Raw genomic sequence first — 26481 nt, forward strand, 5'->3', positions numbered from 1 at the left:
TGTATTATTAAACATTTGTCACGATTTGCATTTAATTTGATTTAAATTTTCCATTCATTTCCTGTTTAACAAAATATATTTTAAAATTTCATCTGTTGTAATCTGGGTATCATGTCATCGTCGATTAATATGTTTGTTATTTTTAAATAATTATTTCAAAGTTATACGTTTTGATTTTTACTTAAACAAATTTTGAAAGCTGAACTGACCATGGTAGGTTTTGTTGTTATGTGGGAAATATTGAAATTATAGTAAAACACAATTTCAGAGGCACGTGATAATTTTTAAACTTAAATTATTTTTATATTTTCTACGACAATTCTTTATACATAATGTTCTTATAATTAGTTTCATTCATACAGTAAAATGAGAATTTACTGAATCTGAAGAAAACTCATAAAGAAAATCCCAAAATTTACTAACAAAATTTTCTAAAAAATATTTTTTCACGATTAGGAACCCTAATTACAAGATTAAATCCACTCTAAAACTACTAAATATGTATGTATGTATCAATTGATTTAAGCTTTTAAATGTTCTTTAATTTTTAAAAATGTATTTGAATATTTAGTTTTATGGTTTCTCCATTTTCAATTCAAATTTCAATTTCTGTTTAAACAAAACCAACCAACTAACCTTTGAAATTAATTCCACTTGAAAACCAAAGAATATTTTAATGGAATTGGATTGAATGGTTTGTGTGCAGAATATTTTTTTCTTCTTAGAATTTAAAATTAAGCGACAAGTAAAGAACATTCAATCATTCAAAAATACATACAATACAATTTAAGTTAGAAGTGTTCTATTTACAATATATAGATTATATAAAAAAAGAGTGAGATCTAGGGCTGACATGCAGCCCAACAAAATGTATTCTTCTAAACACCGTAAGTGTGTGTTTACATATATTTGTGTACAATTAAAGTACGCATTGACCCAAAATGTTACGACCGTAATCACTTTAACTGGGGGTTTAATGCATTAAATAATATTACAAAAAAAAATAAAAAAGAAAAACAAGAGACAAAAGAAAAACGACTTTTGCAAAAAAAGAGGTTGTTAAGTGAAAAATTAAATACACTTGAATATTCGAGCTGTTCTACTTGTGTTGCTCGCTCTATTGTTGTCATGCAATTGTAGTTGTTTGTCTGTATGTCAGTCTATATGTCATTTTTGCAATATTATGTTCGTTCTTTTGTTAAATACAGAGCCAACCGCATTTTTGATGTGTCTACCCAGTAGCCCACCAAATGACAGCCTGTCTGACTGCTGCCACCACTTGTGTAAATGTTACAGAAATAAATTGGATTGTTTTATTTTTTTTTTGTTGTTACCAAAAGACATTTCTTACAGCCACATATACAAAAGAGGCAAAATATTAGAAATTGTATTGATCATTTATTAGTATTATATTTATTTTATTAATTTAAAATTAAATTTGAAAAATGTAACAAAAATATTTAATTTAACTGGAAATTATTAAATACTACAGTATGTATTATACTAATATAATTTTGTCCCTTATTATGTATTATTATTGCTCCAAAAAATTTTATTAAACATTATCCTTTAATATCAAAAACCTTTTTATTTAAAGTAACTACTTTAGTTAACGACCATGTACATTTTAGTGCAGTTTATACACAACACTGTTCTCATTTGCCTTTGATTAATTTGACAGCTTGGAAATGTGTGTTTGTGTGTGTGTAAATACTACTGTAAATAGATTTTGTTGTTGTTATTAATCTATAAAAATCCTTTACAATTGATTAACATTCATTTTCCTGAGGGCATATTATATTTTAATTTCAAAAGAATTTTAAGAGCAGTCAGTTGTAACATTTATTCTTACTGGGGATTTCCTATTTATTTATTAAACAGTAATAAAACGGAAATATAGCTACACAAAGCTATTTTTGTTATAATATTCCATTTGCATGCCAACAAACCTTAATATTTTGAGGTGGTATTTTAGTTTTTTTATCCCACCCTTCTCAAGAAAACCAAAGAAAAAAAAACGAAAAACCGGAGAAAATTCTTTTGATGTTCAAAAATGTATAAAACCCAAAATAATATCTTTAATTTAAAAGGGTGTTAAATGCTAAAATAAACGTTGCTTTGCTGAGTAAATATTGGTTTTGTGTTGAGGGGAGAATTTGGAACACTGACCTGTATTGTAAATACAGGAAATACAAGTACCTACATACATACATATATTAATAAAATATGAAAATAATAATAAAGAAAGTACTAAATTTAAGATATTTATAAAGCAAGAGGTAATTAAAATAACATTAATTTAAATTAAAAAAAAAACCGGTTTGAGGCAATTTATTCAAATTAAGGAAACGTTATTAGAAAACTTTATAGACAATTTAACCAAATACTACTTAAGAATACTACACAATTTTTAATTGAAATTGATAATATTATACCATGATATTGAGAAAATCTAAATTAAATTGCGAATTTATTCTTTAAATTGGAAATTTTTCAAATTAAATTGAGAATTTGATATTGAAATTCTCACTTTCAATTGCAACCGATACCGATATAATCGTAAAAACCGTTAACGATATTCTATAAATTATTTAAATTATAAAAATAAAAATTTTTAATTTCAATAATACAAAATTTAAAATATAATAAAATGCCACGTTTGTCAACTTATTTTTAATTTTAGTAAATTTTATTAATAATTCAATTTAGGATTAAATTATCGTTATCTTTAAAATACCGTTACCAAAAAAAAACTGCAATTACTATTAACGTTTTGAATCGGTAGCCAAATTTGCGTTACGTTTTAACCGTTTAATTATTTTCCAAAAATAACAGGAGCAATATAAATTTTCTTTACTGACAAACTGACATTATAATTTGACCATAGTGGCATCTGAAGCGTATGAGTAATAATAATTATTATTATTATCTATGTATATAAAATATGTGTTTGACGTATAAGTGACATTATTTTTAATAGAATATTTTTATTACGTATAACTGGATGCAGTTACACAAAAAAGACAAACAATCAAAAATAATTGTATAAAAAAATGGCGAATATGTATGTATGTACAAACATAAATACATATGTATACATTAATGCAAACAAAAAAAAGAATGCATTCATCTGTAAAAATAAGAAAAAATATTAAAACACAGTGTAAAAAAACAACAACGACCTACTTTTATAGCAAAATAAAAATATGAATTGCAGAAATGTTTATATTAAAAAATATATTATGAAAAAAATGTGTCATATTTGCATGTCGTATTAACAAAATAATGTTATGATAAAATTAAAATAATATACATATTTACCATACAAACATTTTTTGATGCACATTCATATTTATATTAAAAATTACTGAGAAACTTATAAAAAAAAAATAAAATACATATTTAGCAGGGTAGGTACAAAAGGAAATCGATAGCTGGCTGTAACCTCTAAACCCTACCCTATATTTGATATATATTTATCATAACATTTAATAAGGTTTGTTATCAAGGCTATATCTGATAATTTATTCTCTTGACAATCAAAATGGTTGTTAAGAGAAATAATTATCAGGCATAGTCTCCATTTATTAATATTATTGCTTCGTTATGGCAAAATTGTCATAATTGTGTTTATTTGTCTTGATAATAAACGTCATTTAATGTAGTGATAAACATTTGTCATGATAAATATTTGTCATGTATAGACACGGGTAAAGATCAAGGCAGACGAATTGGTTATATCATTTAAATAAAGATCTTGTTTTAAATTAGATGTTGTGTGCCATTTATTAATAATGTTCTACTTTTATAAACTCCAACAAAAAAAACCAAACTTGGTACCTGTTTGTTATTTCCCCCCAATGGTACGAGTATAGCTGTGTTTTATTTAAAAGTGCCCCAACTTCAAATAAAATCCTCAAAAAAATTGGCCAATTTAGTTTAGTGTTCTACTTCTTTTCTTGCCTAAAAGTATGTCAAACTTTGTATTTGTTGCTAATTTGCCACGCTTTTAGCCATTTTAAATAAAAGGCAAATATATTTTTGATAAAAATAAACAAGTTTTATATAATATTCTTTGTTTTTAGCCATTTTAAATAAAAGGCAAATATGTATTTTGCAAAAAATAAATTGCCAACTTTTAAATAATATTTATTTTAACTATTACATGGAATTATTTGTAGTTTTCCCACACACAAACAAAAAAAAAAAACATTTTACAAATTTAAATTTGTTTACTATCTATTTGCTATTTATTGTGTTATGCACGGGTATCTGTCATCAGCATTGTATAAAATGCATCATGTATTTCCTTTTATATATTTTTTTGCCATGATCCCTTTGCAGCGATTTGTTTTGTAAACATTAGAATATTTTCAATAAAAACCCCAATGATTTATTTTGTATCTTGTTTACCCCCAGTCTTTTAGCTGTTGTTGTAATTTTTTTTCGCTGATTGTTTAGGGTTTGCCACATTCAGCTCAACTAACCACCAAAATTTAGGCCACAGGCGAATAGTGAAAACAATGTTGCCACTGTTAGCATAGAGTGTGAAAGGATTTATATATTTATTAACACCTGTCTATACTTGACAAATATTTATCATAACAATTAATGACGTTTGTTGTCAATATTAAGTTGTCTGAGCAAAAGCACAATTTTGTCATGATAATTTTTAATGTTAACAACCTTTTTGACGTTTATTATGGCAAATTATTCAGGTTTAGAAACTGGGTTATGCAAATTACATATACATGGATGCCAAAGCTATTACACACAAAAAAATTCATAGGTTATATTTCCTAAAAATATGGTATAAATTTAACTATGCGCAAGGGTTCTTAGTTAATATAACTAAAATTTTATATAATTTCATACATAACCTTTTGCACCAAAAATATTTTCAATTGACAATAAAATAAACAAAAAAAACTTCGAAGAAGATACCAAACATCAAATTACTAATTCCAATAGTTATATTAACATAGTTTTTAGGTAAAGTGTATAGTTTGAATTACCTATTGGCATAGATAATAAAACTTAGTTTTTAGTTTTCATATAAAAAGAAATTAACTATGCAAGCTTAGTTAATATAGCCTCGATTATTTTTTTGTGTGTTGGAACATTTGTAACTATACAACTCTACGTCTATACATGATAGATTTTTGTCTTGATATACTTCAAAAAGGTTGTCAAGAGAAAAAATTGTCAGAGTTTATTAGAGTTTTTGCATCCTAATTACAAAATTGTAAGAACTTCAGCTCACCCAACTTTGATAACAAACTCTATTTCTAGACTTGATTTATTTTTTTCATGTTAACTTCAAAATTATTGTCAAGAAAAAATTAATATTTATAAATGTTATTGCATCGTTATGACAAAATTTTTAATGCTTCAGCTCAGACTTTGTCTTAACAACAAACATCCATGAATTGCTATGATAAATATTTGTCAAGTATAGACACGGGGATAAGTGTTGTGAGAAATATTTGTCAATTATACACACGGAGTAATGAACATTTATTCTCAATTTATGCCCGTAATTTTAGCAAATAGATAAATGGCAGTGCATAGTTACTTATGGAGTAAAAATATTTGGTAATTTTTACCCGTAGATATTGATTTGAAAGTAATGTCAAGTTACCTTTTAGGTAAATTTAACTGGTTGGTATTTTACACATTAGATATCTATTTGTTGAAGTTACGGGCATTAAACTGTAAATTTAGCTGATATTAAATATATTTAATTAATCGCATTTTTGTCATTAAATCAATAAATATATTTTTAACAGTGGAATGAATACTTTTGGTTCTATCAAATTTTTATAAAAAATAAATTAAATCATTTTAAAACCTACCAACTACGAATATTGCTAACCAACGCCATAACTGATGGAGAGGTTATATTGCGTTTTAGAGACTACTAATATTGGTAACACTGATTTCGGAGGTTTAAAAAATTATTTGATTTTATTTGATTTTAATAAAACTGAAATGGCTAGATTTAAACTGCTTTCGCAAGTTTAAAAAATTATTTGAGACTTTAATTTATTTTATTTAATAAAACTGAAATGCCTAGAATAGGGTTCCTAATTTCTTGGACATTCCTGAGCATTTTACTATTATTACGATCAATACTGTTTACTGAGTCAAATCTAAAAATAATGAATTAATTTCCGCCATTTTTGTCATTAGTTTCAATTAATAAGAATATTACTTCAGAAGTTTGAAACTTTATTTTGTATTTATTATGCCGGTTCTAAAATAATATTCCTCGAAAATCCCAGAATTCTCATAGGTAGGATGCTTAAATGGAACATATTGTCCCCTTAATAAAACAATAGTGTATAATTTTTTTGCCATTTCGAAATAATTGAGTTTAAAACATCTAGAACAAAAGTAATCACATCTATCGCGAATCAATATTTCACATGAAATATTTTCCCTTTTACATTTTTCGTTCATTAACTTTGTTCACGTGAAAAAATTCCCCTTGTTTATTTAGATGGAATTTTGTAAACTATAAACAGCTGTTACCAAAAAAATTAACTATTGTGAATGAAAAGTTCATGGGAATATCGCGATAGCAATTTTCCCTTCGAGGGAAATGGATATTTCATGGGAACAAAATTTCACATGTTATTGCCGATAGGGGTGAATATTTCAATAGATCTTTTGACCTTGTGAAAGTAGAATTTCACCAAAGTTTGACCACATATAGAATCAGTTATGTAGATTCATAAGACTTAAAATATATTTTTTTCCGATTCTTTGGACGAATTCAGAAATCCAGCAAAAATTACTTAAGCTTTCATTCACATTGTTGAAATATTTGACGAAAATGTTTCCTTTGGAAAATGATTTACTTAATAAAACAATATGAACGGGCCCTTATTGTAACACAGATTTCATTTCAAAAGTGTTGGATATGTGAAATGGACCCAATCAATAATTTATATAGATAATAAAAACTGGTTTTAAGAAATTCTAAATATTTTTAAAAAATAGATTTAAAATATTCAGAGTATTTGATGCAAAATTTCTTTCAATTATATTTAGAATAAATAATCCATAATTTTTAATGAGAAACAAAAGAAATGCTGAATAAAAACGATAACATAAAATATAAATCGTATTAATATGGCAGCTCTGAACTGACAAATGAAAAAGAAAATAGAATGAAAACTGTAATGGGCTTTGTTATGTATAAAATAAATGTACATATGTATATGTATATACGTGAATATGTATGTATATTCTATGTTTATATAATGCATTCGGATGTTATGTGTTAGCAAATAGATATGTATATAATAGCATATATAGACATACATATATTTGTACATACAAGTATGTATTTAAATCATACATATCGTCACCTAAAATGCCAAATAAAGTAACATCATTTTTCATATGTTTAAAGGAGAAGCCAAAAACGATATAAAATGAAAACTACTTGAGATATCGAAAACAAATTTACAAATGTGGATTACAATGAAACTAGAAACATATTTTATATATGTAAGTGGGTCTTACGTTATTTGGAATTGTTGTTTACTGAAACCAAAATAACGTATCATCAATATAAATTTGTATGAAAAAATAAAAACTTATTTTTCCATACAAACGGCTTTTTTTTGAAATAAAAGCAGTATAAATAGGTATTTTTATGTTTTTTTTTTATTTTAATTACTAACAAGAACTTATTTAAACTAAAAAATGGTTCTTCATTAAATTTTCATGAAGATTGCAACAAATTTATTTACAAAAATAGGAAACTATCTAAAATAAGGTAAAATACTATTTATTAATTAATTACCCAAAGCGTATACGTTATTTTGTTTATGAAAATTATTCAGTTGATTATACGTTATTTTGAATTTTGGTTATAACTTAATAATTTTTTTTTTAATTTTAATAGTAGAAGTTTAAAATTTTGTATACATATCAATAAAAAAAATCAATTTCCAACTTTTTGATGATACGTTATTTTGAATTTTAGATGACGATATGTAAATATTTGCATAAAATGTATGTATACAAAATGTACATCATACATATGTATCAATGTATGTATGTACAATTTTTACTGTAAAGTAATTTCCAGCGAAAGTGTTGGAACATGATTCTGACAATATTGTTGTTATACTTATGATATATTTTGAAAATATCTGTATGTATTATTTGTTGTCTATATTGTTAAATGTTAGGAGAGCTCTTAATGTCTATGCGTGTATGGGGATTTCGTAGAAAATAATGCTTATCCTTTGTATATATTATATGAAAATGTCATAATCAGCTTTATTATACAGATTTAATTATTAAACCCTCTTGTTTTTGGAGTATTAGTTTATTTTTGTGTAAGTAAATGTCAGTCGAGTGTTAGCAATTGAATTGAATATTAAGTAGTTATCAGATTAAATAGTAATTAAATGAAGTAGTAGTTGCAAATTAATTCTTATCCCGTTTTAATACTTGATAAATGTTTGTCATGATATACTTCACACAGCTATGTCCGCCATCAAATGTAATTTTCATACAAAAATTTTAAAAAATTAAAAAGAAAACTGTGGACATGATTATCGACACATTTTCCCCATACGGAAGAACATGAACAAGTTTGTGTCCGTAATTCTGCTGAAGTTTCGTTCGTGTTCCTGTGCACATAAAACTAGGATTCGCCAAGAGACGTGGGTTTAGGACAAAATTGTCGTGATAAGTTTCAAAATGGTTGTCAGCTAAAAAAATTATCAGGTATAGTAATCATTTATTAGTGTTATTACATAGTTATGACAAAATTATCGGATTTGTCAAGTATATAGATGGGGGATTACGGAATTACATATACTAGGATCGCTCGGTGGCCGAAATTTGACCGCTTTTTACCACTTTTATGGAAAGAATTTAAGAATTTTAAATTATGTTCTGCAAATCTAGAGAAAATAACCTTTAAAACCATATACACATCTGCTCAAAATAATAGATACACCTAATTGGAAAAAATTTAAATGGCGGTAACATTGAAAATTTCCTCGCAAGCGTTAAGAATACATCATATTATTAAAATTTCTATCTGGCAATGTCATGTCAGTCAAAAATCTGTCAACTATTTGCTTTCATGTTGATTTTTAAAAACGAATTTATTTGAATTACAAAAAATTATTTGCTCATAAAAATAGATACACATCAGTAATTTGTAATTTGTTTATATACAATTTTTTTTTTGTGCAATTTTTTGTTCCTATTTACGTGAAACAGTAAGTATAATTTAAATTTTAGCAACAATTTTATAAAAAATAGGACTCTTTTGAAGAAAATGGGACGAAATCATCATTGTACCGAAGATGAGAAAAAAATTGTTCAAACGATGAGAAATCAAGGAAAATCATTACGGGAAATAGCAAAGAGCATAGGAAGATCTTTACATTTTGTCCAAAATGCTTTATCTAAAAAACAAAAAAGAGAAACTCGCGGTAGACCAAAGAAAACCAGTCCAGAAACAGATAGGCGGATCGTCCTTATGGTTAAAAAAGACCCTTTCATATCATCGAAAGCTATTTCTGCGGAGCTATGTAACGAAATCAGTCCACAAACAGTTCGTCGTCGTCTTTTACAAGCTAAATTGCCGGGAAGAATTGCCAGAAAAGTGCCACTAATGCGCCAAAAAAATATCAAGACAAGATTAGAATTTACGACTGCCAAAGAAATGTACGCCGACCAAAAGGAAAAGAATTCCACGTTAAATTTACAAAAAAGACGGTAAAACATGGCGGGGGAAACATAATGGTTTGGGGTTGCTTTTCATGGAATGGTGTTGGTCCGATATTCCGAATAGAAGATACCACGAATGCTAGTGGGTATAGAGACATATTGGAAAACGTAATGCTTCCATATGCATCGGAAAATATGCCATTAATATGGACATTCCAGCAGGACAACGACCCAAAACATAGTTCAAGATTAGTTAAAAACTGGTTCTTGGAGAATAACGTACCTGTTTTAAGCTGGCCCAGCCAATCCGCTGATTTAAACCCAATAGAAAACTTGTGGAGTGAATTAAAGATAAGGCTTTCGAAGGAAGTTTTCAAAAATAAAGACGATTTATGGGAGAAAACGCAAAAAATATGGTACGAGATTCCATTGGAGAAGTGTCAGAACTTGATATCCAGTATGCCCAGAAGAGTGGAGAAAGTTTTACAAAACAAAGGTGGATATACTGGATACTAGCTTTACTTTAATAATAAACTAATTTTTTTAAGATAAAATTTATTAGCTTTTGTTTAATAAGAATTTTTAAAAATGTATCTATTATTATGAGCACCAAATTTTTCGCAATTTAAGAAATTTAATTTACTTTATAATATTTATTATTAATTATGAAATATTTTGTTTTTGTTTTTTACTCTCCTTTTAACTATAAATAAAAATCGACTGAATTTTTTTTATAATTTTACAATATACCATTATTTTTTTTCGTTTTTAAAAAATAAATTTTGGTGTATCTATTATTTTGAGCAGATGTGTATGTACAATTTTTACTGTAAAGTAATTTCCAGCGAAAGTGTTGGAACATGATTCTGACAATATTGTTGTTATACTTATGTTATATTTTGAAAATATCTGTATGTATTATTTGTTGTCTATATTGTTAAATGTTAGGAGAGCTCTTAATGTCTATGCGTGTATGGGGATTTCGTAGAAAATAATGCTTATCCTTTGTATATATTATATGAAAATGTCATAATCAGCTTTATTATACAGATTTAATTATTAAACCCTCTTGTTTTTGGAGTATTAGTTTATTTTTGTGTAAGTAAATGTCAGTCGAGTGTTAGCAATTGAATATTAAGTAGTTATCAGATTAAATAGTAATTAAATGAAGTAGTAGTTGCAAATTAATTCTTATCCCGTTTTAATACTTGATAAATGTTTGTCATGATATACTTCACACAGCTATGTCCGCCATCAAATGTAATTTTCATACAAAAATTTTAAAAAATTACAAAGAAAACTGTCATCAGAAAACTGATCATCAACACGTTTTCCCCATACGGAAGAACATGAACAAGTTTGTATCCGTAATTCTGCTGAAGTTTCGTTCGTGTTCCTGTGCACATAAAACTAGGATTCGCCAAGGGACGTGGGTTTAGGAAAAAATTGTCGTGATAAGTTTCAAAATTGTTGTCACGTGAAAAAATTATCAGGTATAGTCCTCATTTATTAGTGTTATTACATAATTATGACAAAATTATCGGATTTGTCAAGTATAGAGATGGGGGATTACGGAACGGCTGGGCCGATTTCGATGAAATTTGTTGTGTATTTGAGTGGGTCCCTGGATGATTCACAATTGACCTATATAGGAACAATGGGCATGGCACCTCCCATACAAAGTAAACATTATTATTGCATATCTGGGGTATTTTTATAGTGGGAGTCTTCAAACTTTGTGTGAGCTATGGCAGAACAACGTTTGCCGGGACAACTAATATTATACATTGCTACAAAATAGTATTACAAACTAAATGCACTTTTTTATTTCAATATTTCGCTACATCAATGTATAGCAACTTTAGGAAAAAAAATTGAAATAAAAATTAAAATATTTTTATAAAAAAGACCTTAAGCTTAAATAATTATTATATTAAAGTTAAATAACTATTAAAGAAAGAAAATTTAGTTATTTTTGTTCTTATTTTCTCATTTTTTTTTCAGTGTAGACATACTATCAAATGTCAAAGGACATCATGTTTAGTTGTGTGAGGACAAAAAAAAAAACAATATAAATTTGCAATTCCAAGATTATTTGTAATTGTTTATACGGTTTGTATGTAGCAGTAGAGAAATTCAAACATTTCAATTTAATTAAAAATTTTTCAAATGAATTTTAAATTTCGAAGAATTGACAAATAATGAAATTATTTTTGATAATTGACAGAATATAGTATTTTGGTGTGTAGGTTTGCTGCAATATTCTAGTTGCTTATAATGGCTGCTGTTACCAATTAAATTTGTAAATTGTTCGCAATTGTGGACAAGTTTAAATGTCAAAAATATTATATAGTTTAAGGTAATTTCATATGACAAATAAATATGAAAAAGTTGTAATGCCCAATAAATGTTATAAAAACATTAGGTTTTTAATGCAAATTAATTTAAATTAAATAGAAAAATATTATTACCCCCATATTCATAATAAACTTTTAAAAAGGTTTATAAAATAAAATTTCCCAAAATAAAATTGTTTTATAAATGTTTGATAAATTTAAAATTTGATTATGAATAAGAAGACCTTTAAAATGTATTGTAATGAAATTTCGTATGCATACAATTCTGTGTAGTACACTTTTTTACAACTGGGAGAGTAGAACAGAAGAAATCAGCGTTGCTAATTTAGGTATTTTTGCGATAGATTTAGCTAGATTATTAGAATATTCTTTAAATTTTAATCAAACATTTTTAATGAAATATTGGATAAGATAAATTAAAGTTCATTTATTAGTGTTATTACATAGTTAAAACAAAAACTTTATCTTTATAACAGACGTCATTCAATGTTATGAAAAATATTTGTCAAGTATAGACACGGGGTTAATGATAGATTTTATTTAAGGATGTTACTCATACGTATCGTAGTTCATTATAAGTACCTTTGTTTTCTTTCATTTCTTAATTTCGTAATTTATAATGTCCCTATAATATTTCAACAATACTGTATTCTGTTAAAGACATGTCATATGAATTAACAATTTTGTTTATCTTTATTTTTATTTTATTTTAATAATACATAATTAATGTAACAAAATGTTTACGCACAACTGTCTGTGTAGGCAGACATTTTATTATCTATTGTTTTATTCAGCATGATTATATTTTTTTTGTTTGTTTGTTGGCATATAGAAAAACCTCTTGAATCATGTTTAAAGTGGGTAAAGACATCGTCACATCGTCACATCATACAACAATATAACAATATAAAATAATTTGTTATATTGTCTATTTATAACATTATTCATTCATTCACTTACATAGAAATTTGCACGCAATATTTTTTTCTCTCTTGGGTTTTTGTATATTTTTTTTATGGTAGAAAATAAAAATGAACAAAACTGTGGGTAGAAGACATGTGTTTAGCTATTTAGCATTGTTGTTAATCAGAGCTTTTAAAAAGTTAATTTTATAAAATTATACAATTTTGAAAAATATAGACAATTTCAATATCATGTTGTGTGTTAAAGTTTATAGGCCGGCCTTGTCACATAAATAGAAAGCGTGGCAACTTTGATTTGTTTACGTGCTTCTTTTTTATATATAGGCATTCAGTATAAATTGATATAACGTTCTCATGGAAAGTGTAATTTGTGTTTGGTATCTAATCCTAGGTCTCCACGTAACAATTTATATTGCTAAGCACAAGCAGAAAGTTCGGCAGAATTACAGCCCAGCGGTTGTTGGTTGCTTTAGGTGGAGAAAACGTAAATTGCTTCGTAACAAATACAACATTTTCAACGAGAGAAATTGTATGAAGGATTGTTTCCACTAATTTATTTGTTTTTTTAATTGTTTGTACTTAAATAAATTAAATGTGTATGCATTAATCACACCTAATCATAGAAAGATGAAATTTGACATTAATGACAACTAGACGGACAGCTTATTGCTTAGCAATAATTGCTCGAGCAATCATTGCGCAATGAATTGCTACATAATAATTTTGTGGTCTACACATTGCAAATTTTATGGACGCAATCGAATTTGACAATTGTGGCAATCAGTTTTCTCATTTTTCCTATTCAAATTCAATGGGAAAAAACTCCCGGGGAACAAACTCCCACGGAATTTTTTATTCATAATTGGGCTGAATATATATTGCTACGTGGAGACCTAGGTTAATGAAACTAACTAAGCTTATCAAAATCTTTTACGAAAACATTCCTTTAAATCCTCTACTATTGTTGCAAAATAATAATACAAAAATATTTGTCTTAACAATAGAAATGTAAAGAAATGAAAACAGTATATCTATCTATATATATGTTTGAGAAAAGAAAGAGTTAAATTTATAACAAATTAATGGCAAGAAAATGTAGGTGGAAGGTTCCGTTTACTGTTACACATTTGTATACAAAAACATGATTTATAAATGAGTTGATTTTGACATGTGTAACCCCGGTTAAAAATAAACCCTTCTGATATAATAGAAGTGACTGACTGAGCAAGTGAGTGACTGAATGTTTCCCAAAGAACCTCTTTCTTTGTTCCTTTTCATTGCTGTTGTTTTTGTTGTTGTTCTTGTTGGGTCGTAGTTTCTAAGTAAACAACCCACTTAAAGAATAAAACGTTGTTGCTACTAAATAAGATCAAAGCTCTGGTGCAAAAAATGTGGGGGGCGAAAAAGAACAAATATTATTATGTATGACAAGGTACATAAAAAGATTAAAACATATTGAAGAAAAGGGTGCTACAATAGGTAAAGATGAATTATTTGTAGACTTTAGTTGTCTTTAAGTTAAAAAAAATTACTCTCCATTTTATACAAGTAACTGTCTATACTTGATAATTTTTTGTCATCATAAAGTACAAAATGGTTGGAACATAAATTTATTATGATATTACATCGTAACACCCTGTCTATACTTGATAAATATTTATCATAACAATTAATGACGTTTGTTGTCAAGATAAAGTTTTCTATGCAAAAGCTCTAACAATTTTGTCATAACGAAGCAATTATACTAATAAATGGAGACTATACCTGATAATTTTTTATCTTGACAATCATTTTGACGTTTATCATGATACAAATTTATCAGGTATAGACAGGGGGTAACCTTATGTTTAAACCTGAACAATGTTGTGACAAAATGAATGAGCAAAATTCAACATTTTGTTGACAACAAACATCATTTATTGTTATGATAAATATTTGTCAAGTATAGACGACACGGGGTTACCTACCACATAGTAAAACAGGCATACCAATTTATATTCTATAGAGAACACTAGCTACTACTTTAAATTAAAAACCCCCTATGGAAAAATGAAAATAATATAGAATAGAAAAAAGCAGCTGCAAATCAAAATCCACACAATCTATTCACAAGTATGTTTAATGTAAATAGCACATTTATGCATGTCCATGAATCTGAAACTACTACTTTTGTAAAATATATTTGTATGTACACTGAAACACATACTTTTTGAAATATATGTACAATATATTAAAAAAAAAAATCAACAACAAACAACACAACGTCAAGAATATCATAAAGTCAGAATAAATTGAAAAGTGGCCTTAAATAGCAGTCATTATGGCAACCATCAGTAAAAATAAACAGAAATGAAAAAAAAATTTGTTATAAATTGACCACATATAGAAATATATGTAGAAATAGATTTGTTGTTTCTACGAGAGAGAGAGAAAAAGAGAAGGGTCACTGAATTGTCAAATATTGATGAGTAGGCGATTAGATTACGTAAATGACACTTTACCTTTCTTTTATCTAAATACAGTATTTTTAATTAACTATAGTTTGGATGTTAAGAGTTTTTTTTTGTTTCGATGCTTGTTATGTTAAAGATATTTAGCTGTTAGCCATTTGACACCTACTCCCAATGTGCCAAATTAGAGAGATTGTTGTTGTAAGGACTTGTTTTTGTTATGAGGATTTTGTGGTTATTTTTGGATTTCCTTGGCTACCAAGGTTATATTGGAAATGTCATGTTAATTTTAAGGTTATTTTTATTTATTTCTTTAACATTATTTAACATTATTACTTTTCTATTGTTTTGACTTTGCAAATTAAAAACACTATTTTGAAAGAAAAAAAAGCAAATTTAACAGTTTATATTGAATATTAATTTTTCAAATAAAGTTTAAACAATATATGAGCTAATAAATGTTTCAGCGGTCCACAAGTTAACATACATATGATGTTGTTAATAGAATTTGACAGTTGAGTACATAATTATTTTCAAGTTTATTTACCCATGTAACTTTGACACAAAATATAAATAATTATTCTTTTATATTTTACAATATTCTATCTATAATTCTTTGTTCATTTGCCCATGTTTTTTTTTTAATCTTTAATAATTAAAAATTGTGTAAACTTTATAAAAAAAAATTAAAATTTTTAAAAATAAACAGAAAAAGTAATCACATGAAATTGAAAATTAATTTCATTTTATTTATTTAAAACATTTTTTTGTTGCTTTGCTATTTTGGCATTTATTTTACGTTTTGGCAAACGGACAAAAAATTAATTTAAACAAATGTTTTGTTGTTATTTTTCGTAGAAGAAACAAATATATAAATAATAAAGTATTAAGTATTTAGAACATCTGATTTTGTTGTCACTTTTTATAATAAACACCATGTTTTTTCCACATTATTAAATATATGTGTAGCAATGTAGTATAAATAAACAAATTGAGATCAATATCATAAATAAGTACTTAATTTAATTAGTAAATTGTATTAAATTAAATACTTGTAGGTATTTCTAGTTTTTTAAAACATTTTTATCAAATATTTGTATTACAGTGTTACAATAAGTAATCTATAATTTCTTTGGAAGTAGCTGTCATAAAGTAAAGTAAGTTTTATTATTTTATGACTTCTAAGAAAAAATAAAGTTTATTTCTTAATAAACTTAAATACGAAATGTTAATAACAATACTGGTTATTATGTAAACAAACGTTTAACATCCCTGTAATAATGTATAAAATGCAACTCTTACGAAATGTCATCAACGTTTAGTGTTGCCATATCGTTAAAAAGTAATGCACGTTTAAAGACTTTTGTTATAAAAATGCTGTATTTACAATACATGGCGTATCTTTTGAAGTCGGTTTTTGTATTTAATAACTTATATGTCATTTTGAAGGTTACATATCTGTATTTTATTTTTACTTAGTTATTGAACATTATAGTGTAAACAACAAAGATTTTTTTTTTTTGCTTCGAAAATGTCGAATTTTGTACCAACGTATCTTTATATGCGGGAAGTTTTGCTTTACTTCTTTAATTTAAAAAAAAGGTCCTGCTAAAGCACATCGATTGCTTACCAAAGCTTATGGTGAGGTGAATGTGTTTCATCGCGATAGATAGTTTCTGCGGTTCAGAAGTGGACACGGATGAGAAAGATCGTCCAGGTCAGCCAAAAATGTTTGAAGACCAATAATTGGAGGCAATACTCCATGAAGATTGTTGTCAAACTCAACAGGAGCTTGCAAAATCATTGGAAGCTACGAAAGCAGCAATTTCAAAACAGAAGGACTCATCCAAAAGCAGGGAAATTGGGTAACATAGGAATTGAAGCCGAGAGGCTTTGAAAGACGATTGTGTATGTCTAAACTGCTGCTTGAACGCTATAAAAGAAAATAATTTTTGCACCGAATCATTACTTGCGATGAGAAATGGATCGTATATGAAGCTCAGCCAACCAGCCGAATCGTTACCAAAGCTAAATATCCATGGCGCTAAGGTAATTCTCTATATTTGGAGGGAACAAAAGGGTCCTATCTAAAATGAGCTGCTGAAATCTGACCAGACCATCACAGGGAACCTTTACCGAACGCAACTGATTTGTTTGAAGCAAACATTGGCGAAAAACTCCTTTTGCATATCCGAAATGAACGCTGTAAAAGAAAATAATTTTTTTCGCCGAACCATAACTTACGATGAAAAAATGGGGATCGTATGTGAAGCCCGGCCAACCAGCAGAATCGACACCAAAGCCAAATATCCATGGCGCTCTGTTTTGGTAGGAGCAAATGGGTCCTATCTATTATGATCTGCTGAAATCTGGAAATACCATTACAGGGAAGCTGTGCCGAACGCAATTGATTCGTTTGAAGCGAGTATTGGCCGAAAAACGCCCCGAATATGCGGTCAGATCTGAAACTGTAATATTCCATCATGACAACGCTAGGTCACATGTTGCAATACCTGTTAAAAACTATTTAGAATGAAGTGGTTGGGAAGTTTTGCCTCACACGCTTTATAGTCCATATTTGTTTCGATGGATGCTGAATGCTTTATCTGGGATACGCTTCATTTTGGAATAGATTATCCGATATTGGCTTGATTCGTTTTTGGCCTCAAAAGATGAGCAGTTCTTTTGGCTCGGAAAAGGACATAGCTAACAATGCGCAATACTTTGAATATAATTATATTGTACAAATATTTCAAAATAAAAGCTAAATATTGGAAAAAATTCCACATTTAAGTCATACACCCAATAGCAAAATGATCAAATAAGGAACAGAAATCACAATAAATAGCTAGCTCTTTATGACGACCACTGATTTTATCCGAGAGGATATTTGTTAGGGAGCTAGGAAAAACAATGGAACGATTTGAAACATTTTGAAGAGGGTTCGTGCCTAAGTTAAAATAATAGATTTAACGATATCCAATCTATTCAGAAAATACTTTGGAAAATTCTAAAAAAAATCAGCAATCTTTAAGCCCGCAGATAACAGAAAAACTTTTAATTTAATTACAAAAGATGGATCTATATCAAAATGACACATATTTTGTTAAATAATTAAAAAAAAAAACACGTTAAAATATAAAGCAATTTAAGATTACAATCGTAACCAGTTATTACTCAATAATTATAAAAAATGCCTAAAGATTGTCTCATACTTTCTGACTCACAGTATGTGAAATTCATATTACCAGACAATTTTAACCCATATCCAGCAGTTATCATACAACTCAATAGAGATGACACATGGTTCTTAAAAATACCACACCCACTTTAGAAAAGATCTTAACTAGACAAAACTTTTCTCACATTCTGAGACGCTATAAAAAAATTACTTTGATATTTTATCTTTAACAAGAAAAATTTGCCACTTTCATTTATGATTGCCAAGATTTTTATCTTTTTATAAAATAGACATTATAGTGGCTGTACTATAATGCTACCTACATTAAATGACAACGTCCGTCGTTCCGTCTGTCTGTCTGTCTGGCTGTTTATGTTTTCATTATTATTGATGATTTCAGTTTGTTGATACAATACTGAATTTATCTATTTTTAATAAATATGATTTTTTTTTGGTGTTCCAATGACAAACAATCTTATCTATTAACCATTTTTATAGTTATAAGGAATGAGTGTGCGTTTCATTTCAATACATTTCTTCAAATGCTACTCTTTTTTATACCCTTCACCTTCGTGAGAAAGGTATATATAAGTTTGTCATTACGTTTGTAATTTCTATATTTTTCATTTCCGACCCTATAAAGTATATATATTCTGGATCCTTATAGATAGCGGAGTCGATTAAGCCATGTCCGTCTGTCTGTTGAAATCAATTTTCTGAAGACCCCAGATATCTTCGGGATCCAAATGTTCAATAATTCTGTCTTTCGAGAAGTTTGCTATTTAAAATCAGAAAAATCGGTCCACAAATGGCTGAGATTGAGGAAAAAACCAGAACAACCTCGAGTTTTTACCTATATCTGGATTAACAAGTCATTAATATAGACAATATGGATATCTAATGACAAAGACCTTTGCAATGACGTATATAAAACCATAGTAAGTTGGACCTACAATGGCTCAAAATCGGAAAAAATATTTTTTAATCCGATTTTTTTTTCACCAAAAGATTTTTTCGCTAAATATTTAAAAATAAATTGAAAAAACCAAAAAAAAAAATTTTAAAATTCGAAAAAAAATTTTTTCCAAAAAATTAAAAAAATAAATTTTGTTTACCTAAAAATATTTTAAATTTTTATTTTGAAGTATAATTTGGTGAAGGGTATATAAGATTCGGCACAGCCTCTTACTTGTTTTTCAAATATTTGGTAAAAAAAAAGTTATATTGTCAGGTTTTGTTTTACGTTCGTTATTATTATTTTTTTGTTTTGTTTTTCTTAATAATAACTTGCTATTACCAAAAATGTTTCCATTCTATGCCAAAAATAGTAGCTTACACAAAACAAAAAAAGTAATAATAAAAAAGACCGGTGGTTTATTAATTGTCTTTTTAACAATTTGCTTTAATGGTTGCTAACTTGGCTTTAACATTCATACACCCCCTCTACAAATGAAATTTATTTCCCCTCTGCACGTCATGAAATTCTCTTGATTCTGTTAATTTTTTTTTTTGGTTTATTGACATATTATACATATTTATTATTGTAATTTTTGCAAAGTTGTTTAATTTAATGGTTAAATTATAAAACTTAATCATATTGGCGCTTTTTGCTTTATGTTTTTTTTCTGTTGCTTATCGTTTGAAATATTGCTCTTATATGGTCATTAGAAAACAAAAAAAACCAAGCTTAATCTCATTTTGATTTCTCAGTTTTCTAGATTTATGTAGAGGAGAAGAATTTTAAAGCCAAATTAAGACATTTTCGATTGAAATGTTTGTTAACACACATGTGTTTGATTATGACAAGTTTACTTGCCATATAGGGCAAATAATCGAGAGAGAGAGTGTGAACAAGAGATTTGTCAAATGAAATACATTTAAGAAGAGAGCTTTCGTAAATATTACTCGTATTAACATGACAACTAGGGTTCCTAATTATACCCTTCACCTTCGTGAGAAGGGTATATATAAGTTTGTCATTCCGTTTGTAATTTCTACATTTTTCATTTCCGATCCTATAAAGTATATATATTCTGGATCCTTATAGATAGCGGAGTCTATTAAGCCATGTCCGTCTGTCTGTTGAAATCAATTTTCTGAAGACCCCAGATATCTTCGGAATCCAAATCTTCAAATCAGCAAAATCGGTCCACAAATGGCTGAGATATGTGGAAAAAACCAGTACAACCTTGATTTTTGACCAATATCAGGATTACTAAGTCATTAATATAGACAATATGGATATCTAATGATAGATATATCAAAGACCTTTGCAATGACGTATATAAAACCATAGAAGTTGGACCTACAAAGGCTCAAAATCGGAAAAATATTTTTTAACCCGATTTTTTTTTTTACACCAAAAGTTTTCTTTTTCGCTAATATTAAAAAAAAAAATTGAAAAAACATAAAAAAAAAATATAAATTTAAAAAATTAAAAAAAAAAATTTTAAAAACAATTCGAAAATTTTTTTTTCCAAAAAATTAAAAAACTAAAAAAAAATTTTGTTTACCTTAAAATATTTAAAATTTTTATTTTGAAATATAATTTGGTGAAGGGTATATAAGATTCGGCACAGCCGAATATAGCTCTCTTACATGTTTTTTTAATAAAACCGATTGATAACCATTTGTAGCAAAATAATATAAATAAATTTTAAACCACAAAATGTTGTAATAATAATTATGATTAGCCTCTTTTATCTATAGAATACCTATCTCTATATGAATTTTTGATGTAATCATTAAACCTCGTTGGCTGGCTGGCTATGTGCCCGCCGCAATTGACCTGCAAGAGATATTGCAATTAAAAATCGATTAAAAGCATTTATCTTATATATATATTTTACCGTTATTCCTTGTTTTTGGGTCAAATATGATGCAAAAAAAAACAGCAACAAAAATGTTAGTATACAAAACTGCATACAAAACAGCGTCCAAAAAAGTAAAATAAAAAAACATTTCAAAGAACCTCCACAAAACAAACAAAAATTTCAACAAAATGTTTTTAATTTAATAAAACCAAAAAAAAAAATCACAAACAAGCAAGTACGATTAGTATTATAGAAAATGTTCAGGTGCCAATTTTTAGACATAACAAGTTTTTAATATAATTTTTTTCTGCCCAACAATTCAATTTCGAAACCCAAGACAACAAATAATTTGAAGGATGTTTGTGTGGAAAAATACAATAAATAAATAAATGTAGAGATGTAAACTTTTCTCTTAACTAAATACAATTATTTACAAGGACATAAGAAATAGAATAGTTTATATAAAAACAGTCATTAGTACTCAGCTCTCGTATACCCAAAAAAACGAGCATTTTTGGAATTATGAGATATAATTTAGTTTGAGAAAATGTAAGAAAAGAATGGACCTAGAACAATTGCTGACATAATTTATCACTGATAGGAACTGGGGTTCCATCTGTGATTCTATCTCGCATTTAAACATGCGATTTTTTTATATTTTTGAGTTTCCTTTATAATGAAATTAGAAAATGCCTCAAATGAAACTAAAATTATTTTTTTTAAGAATCCTCATGATTTAGAGATTATTTTCAAGTTTTAAAAAATTTTCGAACATAAGTTCGAAAACTCAAATTTTAGAAAATTGATATAATTTACCTCTCGATGTGGAGTAACATATTTTAAAAAGCATACATATATTCTGAAAATACTTTAAAACCCTGAAAATTTGGATTTTTTTTTCAAAATTTTGGAGATCGAAATTGAAAAATTCAAGAATTTGGCTTCAAATAAATATAAAAAACAAGATTTACAGATTATCTTAATATTTTGAAAAATTTTCGAACATAAGTTCGAATTTTCTCAAGTTCGAAAATTTGAATTTAAAATTTCGAAAAATAATATTGAATTGTTATCAGGTTTATACGTGACCTAGAGAACAGCTTCAAAAAAATTTTTAATATAAGTTCGAATTTTCAAACATAATATTGTATTATCCTCGGGTTTGGGATACTTATCAGCTTATAAATTCTTAATTTCGAAAAAATCATTCCTAAAAAAAAAATTCTTTAGCATCATTCAAAGGGTTTTATTTGAATAGAATTCAGTCATTGTTGAATTAATTCATAACAAAATTCATTCTACCTTTGAACAACTCACATTTTTTTTAATTCAAATCTATTTCAAATTTAATGAAAATATTTTTTATTCATTCAATTTGGTTTGGATTTGTTTTTAAACATTTGTTTTAAACATTAAACAAAATAAATTGAAAAAAAAACTTTCTATAGATTTGAATTGAAGAAAAAGTTAATCATTCAATAAATTTTATTAATTTATTTTGTAATGGATTTGAATTACATAAAATGTTAATGATTCATTAATGAATTAATTCTATAAAGAATGAATTCAATATGATTGAAGTACTAAGGAATAATGTCTATGAATTAATAGGTAATGAATTCTTGATTAAGTGATAAAATTTAATTTGATTTTGAAAATTTAAATAAGAATTAATTACATTGATCCTTTGCTTCTCTAAGTTATTGAAAATATATCTAAGTGTACCAGCCCCAGTATTCTGTTAAAGATGAAAATACAAGATAGAATTGAAAAGAATAGGAAAAGATAGTGCTGCAATGCATCTAAAAAATTTGTTGAAATATGTAAGTTCAAAGCTTTAGAACTTCAAATTATTTGAGAAATTGGTACAACATTCAAATGTTTCGGATATGGCCGAATATTAGGTTCGGTTGGGTTTCACCTTTAAAAACGGTTTCGTCGTTTTTCAGAAATAACTCCAAAAAGTGTTTTTCAGTTATACTGCGATGTCAATTTGATATTTCCGAGGGTGGGTCAATAATTAAATTTTCCGGTTCTTAACTGAAAGGGCAACACTGCTCCTGTCAACAGGCATCTGTTAGTTGACTCCTGTCAAAATTTGAACAAGCTGTGTCATTTAGTTTGTCAACCATTACCTTGATTTATTTGATCGCAGATTGAAAGTGCGAGAGATTGTGAAAGCCATTGACATCTCACATGATTCAGTGGTTTAAATTTTGAATGTTCACTGGAATATGAGAAAGCTTTCCGCAAGATTATCGCGTTTGATCACAATCGGGCGAACCCATTTGTGCGCCCGAATCCATGGATTTTTGCCATGGAAACTGCAAATACCCATTTGTATTTGTTTCCATTGCAAAAATCCATGAATTAGGTTCCCTTTTCCGCCCTATTTGTTTCCAAATCTGAAGAAATGTATCGGCGAAAAAAGAGACTTGAATCCAACGATGAAATCATCTCACAAAAAATAACTTTTTTTTATGACTTCGACAAATCTTATTTTTTGGAAGGGATAAAAAAATTCGAGAAACGTTGGACAAAGTGCATAGAGCTCAAAACTGAGCCTATGTTGAAAAATAAAATAATTTTGTATCCAAAAAACCTGTGTTTCATTTACATCATGAATAGATTGACGCTTGAACCATGCTACCAAATTATCCAAAATTTATTTGGTGATAACTTGATTTCGAGAAATGATTCTCCAAGGTCGTACGATTTGACACATCTCGGGCCACGTGATGTCACTCGTTTATGCTGATAAACCAGCAACAATTGAAGACTTGGGGGCTTGCATAAACAGTTTATAAATTTATCAAATTTTGTATGGAAATTTTGATTGAAAAAACTTTTATAAATTTAAGGCCCGTTTTCTCAATGTATCGCCAAGCTGCCTGTTACTAAATGTCGACATAAATTTATTAGGTACTGTCCGTTAACAATTTTGGTTTTCTTAATATACCTCCCAAAATATATGTGAAAGTTGGGAACCCTGCCTTCAAATGACAACGTGTTTACATAAATCAGCTGTTTAATGTGGCCATCGACAGCCGGAATCTTCTGAAAAATTCATTATCCTGCATGTCTGCCAGGTAGTTAGGCCTGGCATGATAATTCAGCATTCACTTGGAACTTATGTTCTTCGAGTTCATCCTTCATAAAATTAATGTTAATTCCTCTATTAAACTTTTTTTATATAAAATCTATTTAATTTCGTTAACAAAAACACAAACACATAAAAACTATGAACAGCAGTCAGCTGATTGCATTTATCTGTACGATAAATAAATAATTGGCTGATGAGGTCGGGTTAGCTTTGCGACAGAATCTGTAGTTTTTCGTTGGGAAAAAAGATAATCACCTAATGAGAAAACGGCCCTAAGTACATTATTCGTGTGAAATCGTATAAGTCCAGAATGAGCTTTGTCAAGAACAGTCGCTCGAAATCATTTTCAAATAATAAAATTTACTTTTTTGTGTTATTTTTTACAATTTCAAGTTCTGTTTTCGTTTTGTCTATTTCTTGAAAACTTTATTGCGGCAATGATTTCAATAATTGTTATTGCAAAAACTATTTATTTTAAATAAATCAGCTATATGTACTAAAGTTGTTTAAATAAAATGCCATTATATAGATACATATGTAAATTTAGATTTGTTTGCAAAATACTCCAGAGTACAATAATCTAATACGAACTAATTACCTGGTAATTATCTGTGTAAATGTTTCCAACTAGAATTGCTTAAAAACACTTGTTTACTGCTGTTGTTGTTGTTTTGCACTTAATTAAGTTGTTGTTGTAGAAAACACTTTTGCACAATTAATTAAAACTTTTTTTTATTCATAGTTTCACAATTTTCAAAACAAAAACAACAACAAAAAAACGCTGTTGCTGGCAAAAGGAAAATATACAAAATTTAGATACACATTATTTGTTTTAAAGAAATTCTCCAATGTAGATTTCTTTAAATTATTGATTTAGTTATTTTTACTTTTTTGTTTTTATAAATTTAATTTTATACTTTGTATATTTAAGATATTAGTTGTATATTTATACACTTGAATGGATGTACATAAATAGTATTGTACTCGTATGTACTTTTAAGAATACGACGAGAGCGTGTTGGAATGGAAAAAAGAATATGTTAATTAATTTTTTATTTAAATATTATATATATTTTTTTGCGTGGTTGTTTGTTTTAACCTTAAAGTAGAGAGTTGAGAAAAAAAATTGACTTTGAAATTGATTTTTTTTCCACAATTTTATGACAAATAAATGTTGACGTTTTAATTTTTTTTTATTTTTTTCCAGAGTCTTGTTATGTACATACATAAATTTTATACACACATATGGTTAATAAAATGTAAGGTTTTCTTTTTTTGTTTTGGATTATTATTAATGTTATTCAGATATATATATATTTTCAAAATTGTATAATACTTGTGTACACAGACGCCGCTTGTAAAAGCTGTCTATAGATGACGTTTAAAAAAAACACAAAACTGAAAAGCGTAGTTAGAGTTTTAGGAAAATATGGCTGGCAATTATTAAGAATTAAGAAAGTTCTTAAGTCAAATTAACAAATATAAATAAATTCCTTAAATTCCGCATAAAATTGTATTTTATTAATTGGCTTATTTTAAAATTTCTTTTAGAAATTAAACTTTTTTCACATACTTTTCCTTATATATTTAGATATTCAAAATTTTCACAGTGTACTTTCTTTTATATATATTTTTATAATTTAACAAATTTTTTTTTTATTTTTTTATTTAGTTATTATAAATTAAAATATTTATTCTTTTTTTTTGGTTTGAAATTTTCTCGTTTTATTAAATTAAAACAAAAAAGATTTATATCGTTGTATATGAATGAAAAAATCACCACAGAATGAAAACGAGAAATATTCACAGAGCCTTAGCACACGTATAATTTTTGCATTATGTTTTTCCAAATTTTATTTTGTTGTGAGATTCTCTCTTTTATTGTTCTGTCTCAATTTTACCTCACGAAAAATTTCAAACAACAACAAAAACAACCAATAAATACT

General features: G+C 27.3%; 1 protein-coding gene across 3 annotated transcripts in view; it reads right to left on the bottom strand.

The window, feature by feature from the left end:
- Ptpmeg2 (Protein tyrosine phosphatase Meg2) overlaps positions 1 to 26481 on the bottom strand; it is a 155431-nt gene that overhangs the window by 7178 nt on the left and 121772 nt on the right. The gene's annotated exons all lie outside the window — the stretch shown is intronic.

The sequence above is a fragment of the Calliphora vicina genome, chromosome 4 (assembly GCF_958450345.1).
Source record: "Calliphora vicina chromosome 4, idCalVici1.1, whole genome shotgun sequence".
NCBI classification, from domain to species: Eukaryota; Metazoa; Arthropoda; class Insecta; order Diptera; family Calliphoridae; genus Calliphora; species Calliphora vicina.